We start from the raw sequence: 12,921 nt of genomic DNA, 5'->3' as shown, positions 1-12,921 counted from the left end.
TTGCATTTTTCACAAAGTCTGGTAGTTATGTTATTTTCTGAAAGAAGCACTGACTATTTCCTTTAGTAGTAGGCATAGTTCTTTGCTGGTTTTCACCAGCCAGGAGGGACATGGATCCATTTCACAGGTTCATAGCTCACACTTCTTTTTACCCACAAAAACTTATGCTGAAATAAATCTGTTAGTCTTTAAGGTGCCACTGGACTTCTCGTTTTTATCAGATAACTGAAATGTCTTCTCTTTATATTCTGCTATTTGTCCACCAGATGTTGCTGTATCCACAAAAATACATGAAAATTAACAAACTTTTGAAAACTATAATGTCTATACTTTTGTTACAGTTTGCTAATGATATCTGCCTGATCCTGGAAAGTCTTACACACTTGCTTAACTTTGTGCATTTTGAGTGGTCCATGAAGCAACTATGCACTTTAATTGAACATGTGTATAAATTTTTGCGGGATTGGGGCCATATTTATTACACTTACTATTTATTTGCAAGGCTGCCACCTTGCAATTCTTACTCTACAATGCTGAGAGTATACATTCCTAGTGCTTAAAAAAATTTAGGCATGAGTTTCTCAAGCTCCTATAATGTGAGACTTAAGTTCTCTTCTTTTTAATGGATATAATTTTATTTACAATAATTACATATTTTAAAGTATTTTTCATTTCAGTGACACTAACAGCAAAAAGACATCATTACATTATACATACAAAACTATGAAATCTTCTCCCTCAGGGCAAAGTCATACCATCAATCAGAAAACAGTGTCTAAAATAGTGCCATTTTAGGAAAGCTATTTACATTCTAATTTGCCAGTTAGTATTTTTGAAATTAAAACATTTCCAAAATGTGCTAGCTATGATTGTTTAAAAATGTGTAATGGTTCATTTTCTTTATGGTAGTGGAAATAAATGGAGCCTTGGTATATGAAAATCTAGAAAACAAATCATAGATGGATTTTGTTACTGGCTTGGAATTTGCTGTATGTGCTTTTTTTTTTTTTTTTAATAAAGATTCCTAAAGATTGAGATCATTTGCCGTCTCTCATGCAGATGGGGTATTTTCGCTGAGGTGTCATTTGCAAAATGGGCACCTTCATAGCTCAAGTTATAAAAAAAATCCTTATGAACAACATGTCTCTAGGACATTTTGAAGTGATGGAAATAAAGAGATGAAGTTGTGCTTGCATGGATATATTCAAGTGCTTTAGATGCATATGCTAGAGATGGGCTTGAACCAAAATCCGAGATCTGAACATCCTTGAACTTTGGGATCTGAACTTTGTATAGGTCTAGGTCTATCTCTTTTATTTATAGTTAGAAAATGTGGAAATCTTCCAGGTTAAGACAAACTCTAGTGGTGAATGAGCTCTCTTAATTGTGGAGTTGGCTCAGTTTCTCTTTCTTTACAGCTATGGGTGGCCCTCCTAAAATATCTCGCTCTTGGCAGATATAACAAGCTGCATAAAAGGTAGCTTGTGTGAGGTTTACATTTTGCTTGATAATTTGGAGGAGGGAAGTCTGATGTGAGGTGGAGCTCAGGCTGCCACCTTGCAATGCTTTGTTACAACATTCCAAAATAGTTGTGTGATCATGCTGATGCATCGCCATAATATCATGATGCAAGTCATGATGTCAGAGCACAGCCCCTGGATGTCAAAATAGAGTCATTTTGGCCCACTATATTTTGAAAATGTTTTTATTGTAACTTCTGAATATTACAGATGCCTTGAAAATTGCCAGTTTTGTTAAATAAGAAGTTTAATTTCAGATTTTTACATGGACAAGTAAACATTCATAAACAAGCATTTTACAACTTTAGTCAATACATAATACAATATTTAGGATATCAGAAAAAATGTAAGAGCTAATAGTACATTTTTGCTTATTTGACAGATTTTGATCATAAAACTTCCATGATGCCTAGGGTTGCCAATTTTCTAATCCCACAAAACCGAACACCCTAGCTCTGCCCCCTTCCCCTAGGCCCCACCCCTTCCCCAGGCCCCACCCCCACTCACTACATTCCCGCTTGCTCTGCCCGACCCTCACTCACTTTCACAGGGCTGGGGCAGGGTGTGGGGTGTGGGGCCAAGGATGAGGGGTTTGGGATGGAGGAGGGAGCTCCAGCTTTGTGGGGGGGCTCAGGGCTGGGGTAGGGGGTTGGGTTGCAGGCTTACCTTGGGCAGCTCCCGGCAGTGCAGCAGGTCTAAGGCAGGCTAATTCCTACCTGTCCTGGCTCCGTGCTGTGCCCCGGAAGTGGCCAGCAGGTCTGGCTCCTAGGTGGAGACAGAGGAGTGGGGCAGGAGGCTCTGCGTGCTGCTCTTGCCCACAGGCACCCTCCCCAGCTTCCACTGGCCACAGTTCTGGCCAATGGGAGTGTGGAGCTGGTGCTCTGGGAGGGGGCAGTGCGCTAAGCCCCGTGGCCCCCCGCCTAGGAGCCTGACCTACTGGCTGCTTCCGCGGCGCAGCACAGTGCTAGGACAGGTAGGGACTAGCCTGCCTTAGCCCTGCAGCTCCACTGACCGGACCTTTAACGGCCCAGTCGGCGGTGCTGACGGAAGCTGGCAGGGTTCCTTTTCGACCGAATAGTCCAGTCGAAAACTGGATATCTGGTAACCCTAGTGATGTCTCTTACCATGGGCAATGCGTGACTCCTGCATTTCAGGAGGCTGGGCCTCAGCGCCAGAAGCTCCCTAGAAGTGGGAGGGGCCACCAGTGCCCGGGCTGTGGTCCTCCCCCTGCTGCACTCCGAGGCCCATCCCCACCTAGCCTCCTCTCCATGAGGCCCCACCCATACTCCACTCTGATTGTGCTCCAGACCCTTCTCCCACTTGGCCCCCTTCTCTGAGCCTCAGAGTCTGAGGCCCCCCACCTGCCGCTGGCACATATGTGTCCCCTTCCTCAAGGGGCCCCTCCACCTGTGCCTCTCTGCTTCCTCCTCTGAGGGGCTCCCCCACTGCTCGCGCCTATCTCCGCCCCCTCCATCCCCCATGGGACCCCAAACCCATGCCTCTCTGCCTCTCAGGAGGCGAAGAGGCGCGAGAGGCGAGCGGGGGAGGGAGGCTGTGGAGGAAGTGTCGGAGAAGTGCGAGTGGCAGATGGGGACCCCAGGGGAAAAGGCAGAGCAGGGACAGGAAGAGGAGGAGCATGGTTGGGGCCACTTGGCAAGAGAAGGATGTGGGAATGGAGCCTTGGGACGGAGCGTGGGCGGGGCAATGGCTCGGGCACCCTTTTGGCAGTGCTCCAAAGGCGACAGGTTCCCGGTGTGCCTTCAAAGGGAGGTGCGCCTCATTCTGCCTCCCCTGACCTATTATACCCAGCGCTCATGCCTCTTACATTCAGAAGTTGTGCAGGTGGGAGGAGGAGGTATATCACCTGAACTGAGATGCCTGGAAGCATTATATCTTTATAATCGTAATAACTTAGGGAGCAATGGAGACAATGCAGAAGGTAGTGGGATTTTGCTTAACCTTTAAATACAGTGCTCCTCCTCTGCACAGCACTGCTGCTGGAGTCAAAGGGCAACGAAGCTACAGAACAGTCCTGCAGCTGTTCCATGGCCCTCTTGGCCCCTGTAGATTTGCCTGGGATTAACTCTTCTGATTTCATTTTATCCTTCTGAGTACATGATATTGTCTGCCGTCATAAAAATAAAGGGAAGGCTAACCACCTTTAAATCCCTCCTGGCCAGAGGAAAAACCCTTTCACCTGTAAAAGGTTAAGAAGCTAAGATAACTTCGCTGGCACCTGAACCAAAATGACCAATGAGGAGACAAGATACTTTCAAAGCTGGAGGCAGGGGTGGAAACAAAGAGTCCTCTCTGTCTGTGTGATGTTTTTGCCAGGACCAGAGCAGGAATGCAGGTCAGAACTCCTGTAAAGAGTTAGTAAGCAATCTAGTTAGATATGCGTTAGATTCTGTTTTGTTTAAATGGCTGATAAAATAAGTTGTGCTGAATGGAATGTATATTTCTGGTTTTGTGTCTTTTTGTAACTTAAGGTTTTGCCTAGAGGGATTCTCTATGTTTTGAATCTGATTACCCTGTAAGGTATTTACCATCCTGATTTTACAGAGGTGATTCTTTTACTTTTTCTTTAATTAAAATTCTTTTTTTAAGAACCTGATTGCTGTTTCATTGTTCTTAAGATCCAAGGGTTTGGGTCTGTGTTCACCTATGCAAATTGGTGAGGATTTTTATCAAGCCTTCCCCAGGAAAGGGGGTGCAGTGCTTGAGGGGATATTTTGCGGGGGAGACGTTTCCAAGTGGGCACTTCCCCTGTTCTTTGTGTAACACTTTGGTAGTAGCAGCTTTTAACCTAAGCTGGTAAGAATAAGCTTAGGGGGTCTTTCATGCAGGTTCCCACATCTGTACCCTAGAGTTCAGAGTGGGGAAGGAACCTTGACATCTACTCTTTCCCAAATTAAAGTCTATTGTTCTTTTTCCACTAACTCTTCCTAGCTTTTATATATTGGCCTTTCCCTTCCTGTTTCTTAGTAATCATTATTATATTGTAATCATATTGACGGTCCCTTGGTTTGCCGTAATTACATTAATTCCCTGTGGTAGGTATTTGATGTGGCCCAATGTATTGATCTCATTGTGCAAATACGCTAGCTTCACATCCTAGGAGAAATGAAAATATGGGGAAAGAAAATGAGGCAATAGCCAACTTTTCAAACAACTGTCTCTAAAATTCTAGAGAGAATTTAGTGATTGGTGTTTCATGTAATTCCATTAATGTTGAGGTTAGTCTTTTCTTTTTATTATATACCAAAATTTAATTTCTATATGATTTTCCAAAGCAATTGCTACCCAGTGTTTACCTTTATTGTATCAGACTGATTCCTCAAAATGTTTCTTCCTCACAGCTGGAAGCAAAATAGGCCAAGATCTCTGTAGCTCTGGGAGAGACTGCAAGCCTCCACAATCTCCCCCTCTCTGAGGGAAGAATATATAAAACCCACTTTCCCAAGATTCCTTATTCTTGCCTGAGAAAATAAGGCGCCTTGCCCAACCCGTACTTCAAGGCTTCAGTCCCTGAGCCCTAGATAAAATTAATAACCTCAGTTTTCCTCAAACTGCCAACTGCTACTTCAGCAGTTGTTTTTTTCTTTCTAAGCAGTTATTTCCTCTGTGCCCTTGATCTGTGTTTGCAGAAGATCCCTTGGAACTTAGTGTGCTTCTGTCATAAATATAAAGGGAAGGGTAAACCCCTTTGAAATCCCTCCTGGCCAGGGGAAAGCTCCTCTCACCTGTAAAGGGTTAAGAAGCTAAAGGTAACCTCGCTGGCACCTGACCAAAATGACCAATGAGGAGACAAGATACTTTCAAAAGCTGGGAGGAGGGAGAGAAACAAAGGGTCTGTGTCTGTCTGTAGTCGTCTTGGCCGGGGACAGAATAGGAATGGAGTCTTAGAACTTTTAGTAAGTAATCTAGCTAGGTATGTGTTAGATTATGATTTCTTTAAATGGCTGAGAAAAGAATTGTGCTGAATAGAATAACTATTTCTGTCTGTGTATCTTTTTTGTAACTTAAGGTTTTGCCTAGAGGGGTTCTCTATGTTTTTGAATCTAATTACCCTGTAAGATATCTACCATCCTGATTTTACAGGGGGGATTTCTTTATTTCTATTTACTTCTATTTTTTATTAAAAGTCTTCTTGTAAAACACTGAATGCTTTTTCATTGTTTTCAGATCCAAGGGTTTGGGTCTGTGGTCACCTATGCAAATTGGTGAGGCTTTTTACCAAACCTTGTCCAGGAAGTGGGGTGCAAGGTTTTGGGAAGTATTTTGGGGGGAAGGACGCGTCCAAACAGCTCTTCCCCAGTAACCAGTATTAGTTTGGTGGTGGTAGCGGCCAGTCCAAGGATAACGGGGGTAATATTTTGTACCTTGGGGAAGTTTTGACCTAAGCTGGTAAAGATAAGCTTAGGAGGTTTTTCATGCAGGTCCCCACATCTGTACCCTAGAGTTCAGAGTGGGGGAGGAACCGTGACATGGTGGCACAGTGGTGGGATTAACCTGAAATCATTTTGAGATCCAGTTGAGATTTTTTGAACTAGAAATACAGATTTTAAAAAGGAATTTTTAGGAAGTCCAGAAAGCAGCTTTGAAACTGAAAGCAGCTTGGTTTCTCTCTGCTTTGTGGCCAAGCAGAGACAAAAGGGGATTATCTTGTGAATTGCAGGTTTTCTTTGCCTGGAGGCAGGGTACTTAACTCCTGCAGGGAAATTCACAGTCTTCCAACCCAGAGGTTTTTTTTTTTTCTTTTCTTCCTAAAAGTAAATAGGGGGTGTGTGCTCTACCCATTTGCCTGGAGACAAAAGTGGCAGGGTTTTTTTTAGGATTTTGATTTTTTTTTGTTTTACAAGGAGCACAGGTTTGAAAAGAAATTTTTTTTTTCTTTGGGCTGGGTAAGCAGGTTTCCAAGTAGTTGGAGGTTTTTTGCTTTAATTTGGGCCCAGAGCAGAGACAAGGGAATTGTCTTTTTCTGTAGGCTGACAATCACTATCAGAGAATAGGTATTCTATTCCAGCACAGCAAAATTTTACAGCCAAGTTTTGTTTGTTTATTTCTAAACCTCGGGTGTAAAGTTAGTTAAAAACAGAGAGGTTAGAATGGCCAAATCCTCGGCTCGACTACAGCTGGAATTAGCCAGATTTCAGGCTGAGGAAAAACAAAGGGAACATGAAAGACAGATAGAACTCATGCGGCTGGAGAAGGAGGTACAGGAGGCTGCCCACAAGAGGGAAATGGAGGCAAGGAAGCATGTGGAGGAGATGGAGAGGATAAAGGCCCAGCAGAATATACCAACAAACCCTAGCAATCCTTCTCCAGGTACCACTTCCCATCCCAGAAAGTTCCCCACCTACAAGGCAGGTGATGATACTGAGGCCTTCTTAGAAAACTTCGAAAGGGCCTGCCTTGGGTACAACATCTCTACTGACCAATACATGGTAGAGCTGAGGCCGCAGCTCAGTGGACCCTTAGCTGAGGTGGCAGCTGAAATGCCTAAAGAACATATGAACAAGTATGAACTGTTTAAATCCAAGGCGAGAGTCAGAATGGGGATAACACCCGAGCGGCCTCGTCGGAGGTTCCGAGCCCTAAGGTGGAAACCAGACATGTCATTTACCCGACATGCCTACCACATTGTGAAACATTGGGATGCCTGGATATCAGGAGCAAGTGTTGAATCTCCAGTAAATTTGCCCTTCCTAATGCAAATGGAACAATTCTTAGAGGGTGTTCCTGAGGAAATAGAAAGATACATCCTAGATGGGAAACCCAAAACTGTAATCGAGGCAGGAGAGATTGGAGCCAGATGGGTGGAGGTGGCAGAGAAGAAGAAAACTGGTCGCAGTTGGAGCGGAGACCAGAAGGGACCACCCCAGACCACACCCTATTACCGGGGGCCGCCCAAAGCCCCACCTACCTCCCAAAGAACCCTCCAGACCCCTTATCGTCCCACCACCCCGTTCTCCAGCAACCCACCTCGCCCCGGTGACCCATCAGCTGGACGATGTTTTAAATGTAACGAGCTGGGGCATGTAAAGACCAACTGCCCCAAGAACCCCAACAGATTACAGTTCATTGCACCGGAATCACACCAGAGGTCCACAGGCCCAGATACCTCCCAGATACCCTTGGAGCGGAGGGAAACTGTGAGTGTGGGTGGGAAGAAGGTCACCGCGTGGAGGGACACCGGAGCACAAGTGTCAGCTATCCATGCTTCCTTAGTGGACCCCAATTTAATCAACCCAGAGATCCAAGTGACGATTCAACCCTTCAAGTCCAACTCTTTCAATTTGCCTACAGCCAAGTTGCCTGTCCAGTACAAGGGCTGGTCAGGAATGTGGACTTTTGCAGTCTATGATGATTATCCCATCCCCATGCTGTTGGGGGAAGACTTGGCCAATCACGTGAAGCAGGCCAAGAGGGTGGGAACGGTCACCCGCAGCCAGGCTAAACAAGCCGTGGGGCCTAGCTCTGTTCCGGAAACTTCTATCAGGGCCCGGTCAGAGGTGATGGACCCGGACCCCAGGCCAATGTCTGCAACAGCAGTAGTGGATCCAGTCCCAGAGACCCAGACGGAACCAGTCCCAGAACCGGAACCAGCCAAACAACCAACACCAGACCCCGTGCCAGCACTGAATCCAGTACTTGCAACCTCAACACCAGAGGGCCCCACCGAACCTGACCTGGCAGCAGCCGATAACCCTACACAAGAGGCTCAGCCGGAGCCTGAATCCCAACATAGTGCACCAGCGGAGAGCGGTTCACAGTCAACACAAACAGCTCCATCCCCTATATCGCTTCCAGAGGGACCAAGCCTATGTCCCCAATCCAATGAGGAACTGATGTCTCCAGCATCAAGGGAACAGTTCCAGACCGAACAGGAAGCAGATGAAAGCCTCCAGAGAGCGTGGACGGCGGCACGGAGCAACCCACCGCCTCTCAGCTCTTCTAATCGATCCAGGTTTGTTGTAGAAAGAGGACTTTTATACAAGGAAACTCTTTCTGGTGGACACCAGGAAGACTGGCATCCTCAGAGACAGTTGGTAGTTCCAACTAAATACCGGGCCAAGCTCTTGAGCTTAGCCCATGATCACCCTAGTGGCCATGCTGGGGTGAACAGGACCAAAGACCGTTTGGGGGGATCATTCCACTGGGAGGGAATGGGCAAGGATGTTTCTACCTATGTCCAGTCTTGTGAGGTGTGCCAAAGAGTGGGAAAACCCCAAGACCAGGTCAAAGCCCCTCTCCAGCCACTCCCCATCATTGAAGTTCCATTTCAGCGAGTAGCTGTGGATATTCTGGGTCCTTTTCCGAAAAAGACACCCAGAGGAAAGCAGTACATACTGACTTTCATGGATTTTGCCACCCGATGGCCGGAAGCAGTAGCTCTAAGCAACACCAGGGCTAAAAGTGTGTGTCAGGCACTAGCAGACATTTTTGCCAGGGTAGGTTGGCCCTCCGACATCCTCACAGATGCAGGGACTAATTTCCTGGCAGGAACTATGAAAAACCTTTGGGAAGCTCATGGGGTAAATCACTTGGTTGCCACTCCTTACCATCATCAAACAAATGGCATGGTGGAGAAGTTTAATGGAACTTTGGGGGCCATGATACGTAAATTCGTAAATGAGCACTCCAATGATTGGGACCTAGTATTGCAGCAGTTGCTCTTTGCCTACAGAGCTGTACCACATCCCAGTTTAGGGTTTTCCCCATTTGAACTTGTATATGGCCGTGAGGTTAAGGGGCCATTGCAGTTGGTGAAGCAGCAATGGGAGGGAGTTACACCTTCTCCAGGAACTAACATTCTGGACTTTGTAACCAACCTACAAAACACCCTCCGAACCTCTTTAGCCCTTGCTAGAGAAAACTTACAGGATGCTCAAAAAGAGCAAAAAGCCTGGTATGATAAACATGCCAGAGAGCGTTCCTTCAAAGTAGGAGACCAGGTCATGGTCTTAAAGGCGCTCCAGGCCCATAAAATGGAAGCATCGTGGGAAGGGCCATTCGTGGTCCAGGAGCGCCTGGGAGCTGTTAATTATATCATAGCATTCCCCACCTCCAACCGAAAGCCTAAGGTGTATCATATTAATTCTCTAAAGCCCTTTTATTCCAGAGAATTAAAGGTTTGTCAGTTTACAGCCCAGGGAGGAGACGACGCTGAGTGGCCTGAAGGTGTCTATTACGAAGGGAAATGTGCTGGTGGTGTGGAAGAGGTGAACCTCTCCATGACCCTTGGGCGTATGCAGCGACAGCAGATCCAGGAGCTGTGCACTAGCTACGCGCCAACGTTCTCAGCCACCCCAGGACTGACTGAACGGGCATACCACTCCATTGACACAGGTAATGCTCACCCAATTAGGGTCCACCCTTACCGGGTGTCTCCTCAAGCTAAAACTGCTATAGAACGGGAGATCCAGGATATGTTACAGATGGGTGTAATCCGCCCCTCTGAAAGTGCATGGGCATCTCCAGTGGTTCTAGTTCCCAAACCAGATGGGGAAATACGTTTCTGCGTGGACTACCGTAAGCTAAATGCTGTAACTCGCCCAGACAACTATCCAATGCCACACACTGATGAACTATTAGAGAAACTGGGACGGGCCCAGTTCATCTCTACCTTGGACTTAACCAAGGGGTACTGGCAGGTACCGCTAGATGAATCTGCCAAGGAAAGGTCAGCCTTCATCACACATCTCGGGCTGTATGAATTTAATGTACTCCCTTTCGGGCTGCGAAATGCACCCGCCACTTTCCAAAGACTTGTAGATGGTCTCCTAGCGGGATTAGGAGAATATGCAGTCGCCTACCTTGACGATGTGGCCATATTTTCGGATTCCTGGGCAGACCACCTGGAACATCTACAAAAAGTCCTTGAGCGCATAAGGGAGGCAGGACTAACTGTTAAGGCTAAGAAGTGTCAAATAGGCCTAAACAGAGTGACTTACCTTGGACACCAGGTGGGTCAAGGAACTATCAGCCCCCTACAGGCCAAAGTGGATGCTATCCAAAAGTGGCCTGTCCCAAAGTCAAAGAAACAGGTTCAATCCTTCTTAGGCTTGGCCGGTTATTACAGACGATTTGTACCGCACTACAGCCAAATCGCTGCCCCACTGACAGACCTAACCAAAAAGAAACAGCCAAATGCTGTTCAGTGGACCGGAAAGTGTCAGAAGGCCTTTAACCAGCTTAAAGCGACACTCATGTCTGACCCTGTACTAAGGGCCCCAGACTTTGACAAACTGTTCCTAGTAACCACAGATGCATCCGAGCGTGGTGTGGGAGCAGTTTTAATGCAGAAAGGACCTGATCAAGAATTCCACCCTGTAGTGTTTCTCAGCAAAAAACTGTCTGAGAGGGAAAGCAACTGGTCAGTCACTGAAAAAGAATGTTATGCCATTGTCTACGCTCTGGAAAAGCTACGCCCATATGTTTGGGGACGGCGTTTCCACCTGCAAACCGACCATGCTGCACTAAAGTGGCTTCACACCGTCAAAGAAACTAACAAAAAACTTCTTCGGTGGAGTTTAGCTCTCCAAGATTTTGATTTCGACATCCAACACATCTCAGGAGCTTCTAACAAAGTGGCTGATGCACTCTCCCGTGAAAGTTTCCCAGAATCAACTGGTTAAAATCGTCCTTGAGATGTGGAAAATATTGTTAGTCTTTATGTACTTGGTAGTATATTTAGAGATGCATGTGTCTTATTAACTCTGTTTTCCTAGAGCTCCAGGAAGAAATCCCAGCCAGTGTTTCACCCTAGCTGAGATTTGGGGGGCGTGTCATAAATATAAAGGGAAGGGTAAACCCCTTTGAAATCCCTCCTGGCCAGGGGAAAGCTCCTCTCACCTGTAAAGGGTTAAGAAGCTAAAGGTAACCTTGCTGGCACCTGACCAAAATGACCAATGAGGAGACAAGATACTTTCAAAAGCTGGGAGGAGGGAGAGAAACAAAGGGTCTGTGTCTGTCTGTAGTCGTCTTGGCCAGGGACAGAACAGGAATGGAGTCTTAGAACTTTTAGTAAGTAATCTAGCTAGGTATGTGTTAGATTATGATTTCTTTAAATGGCTGAGAAAAGAATTGTGCTGAATAGAATAACTATTTCTGTCTGTGTATCTTTTTTGTAACTTAAGGTTTTGCCTAGAGGGGTTCTCTATGTTTTTGAATCTAATTACCCTGTAAGAGATCTACCATCCTGATTTTACAGGGGGGATTTCTTTATTTCTATTTACTTCTATTTTTTATTAAAAGTCTTCTTGTAAAACACTGAATGCTTTTTCATTGTTTTCAGATCCAAGGGTTTGGGTCTGTGGTCACCTATGCAAATTGGTGAGGCTTTTTACCAAACCTTGTCCAGGAAGTGGGGTGCAAGGTTTTGGGAAGTATTTTGGGGGGAAGGACGCGTCCAAACAGCTCTTCCCCAGTAACCAGTATTAGTTTGGTGGTGGTAGCGGCCAGTCCAAGGATAACGGGGGTAATATTTTGTACCTTGGGGAAGTTTTGACCTAAGCTGGTAAAGATAAGCTTAGGAGGTTTTTCATGCAGGTCCCCACATCTGTACCCTAGAGTTCAGAGTGGGGGAGGAACCGTGACAGCTTCCTTCTGGAAAGGCCATATTTCTGGAACAGGGTCCTTAGTTGTGTAGCCCAATGATATGTTTCAGTGTTGTAGAGGGCCCATCCCATACCCTTTTTTCCCCTTGATAGCACATGACTGGTAAGTCTTGGCAGTTTACTTTCTAACCCCAAATCTTGTGTTACAATGCTGGATGTCATTTATAGTTTCCCTAGACACTTGAATTGGCAGAGCTTAAAAAGAAAATGAATCCTTGGCAGGTTATCCATTTTCACTGCTGCTATTCTCCCCAGCCATAAAACCATAAGCCTTTTCTTCCTAAATTATGTTTGCTGTCCCACAGGAATGCTGTATCATTTCTTTACAGTTTTGTCTAACTGGGATAAGGTACTGCCAAGGTATTTGATTGTTTTCATTGCCCATTTTAATTGGAAGAGCTGTTGTAGGTGACTTTCCTCTACATATCTTACAGAGCTTCTGATTTTGTGTCATTTGTCCTGAATCCAGATACTGTCCCCACAAAACCACAATTTTCTTTACACGCAATGGGAGTGAAATCCTTGAGTTTTTAAACAACTTATTTTTTTTTTAAATTGTTTTGGGGAAACTTAGTACTTGTGAAAGGTGGGAGAAAGCGCAAAGGACCCTTATCTGCAGAACAGGCAGAGCACAGGCAGTGGCAGAGCAAGCTTCCTGGCTTGAAAAGAAAACCTCTAGGTGTTCATTCTCCATGTCCATTCAGTCTATTGTCTCACTACTATGACTGTGGCAAAGTATCTGTGATACTAGCAAACCAGCTCAGGCCAAGGCCCTTAGG

Source organism: Lepidochelys kempii, chromosome 4 (genome assembly GCF_965140285.1).
Source record: "Lepidochelys kempii isolate rLepKem1 chromosome 4, rLepKem1.hap1, whole genome shotgun sequence".
Taxonomy (NCBI): domain Eukaryota; kingdom Metazoa; phylum Chordata; order Testudines; family Cheloniidae; genus Lepidochelys; species Lepidochelys kempii.
Note: the sequence above shows the minus strand (reverse complement) of the source record.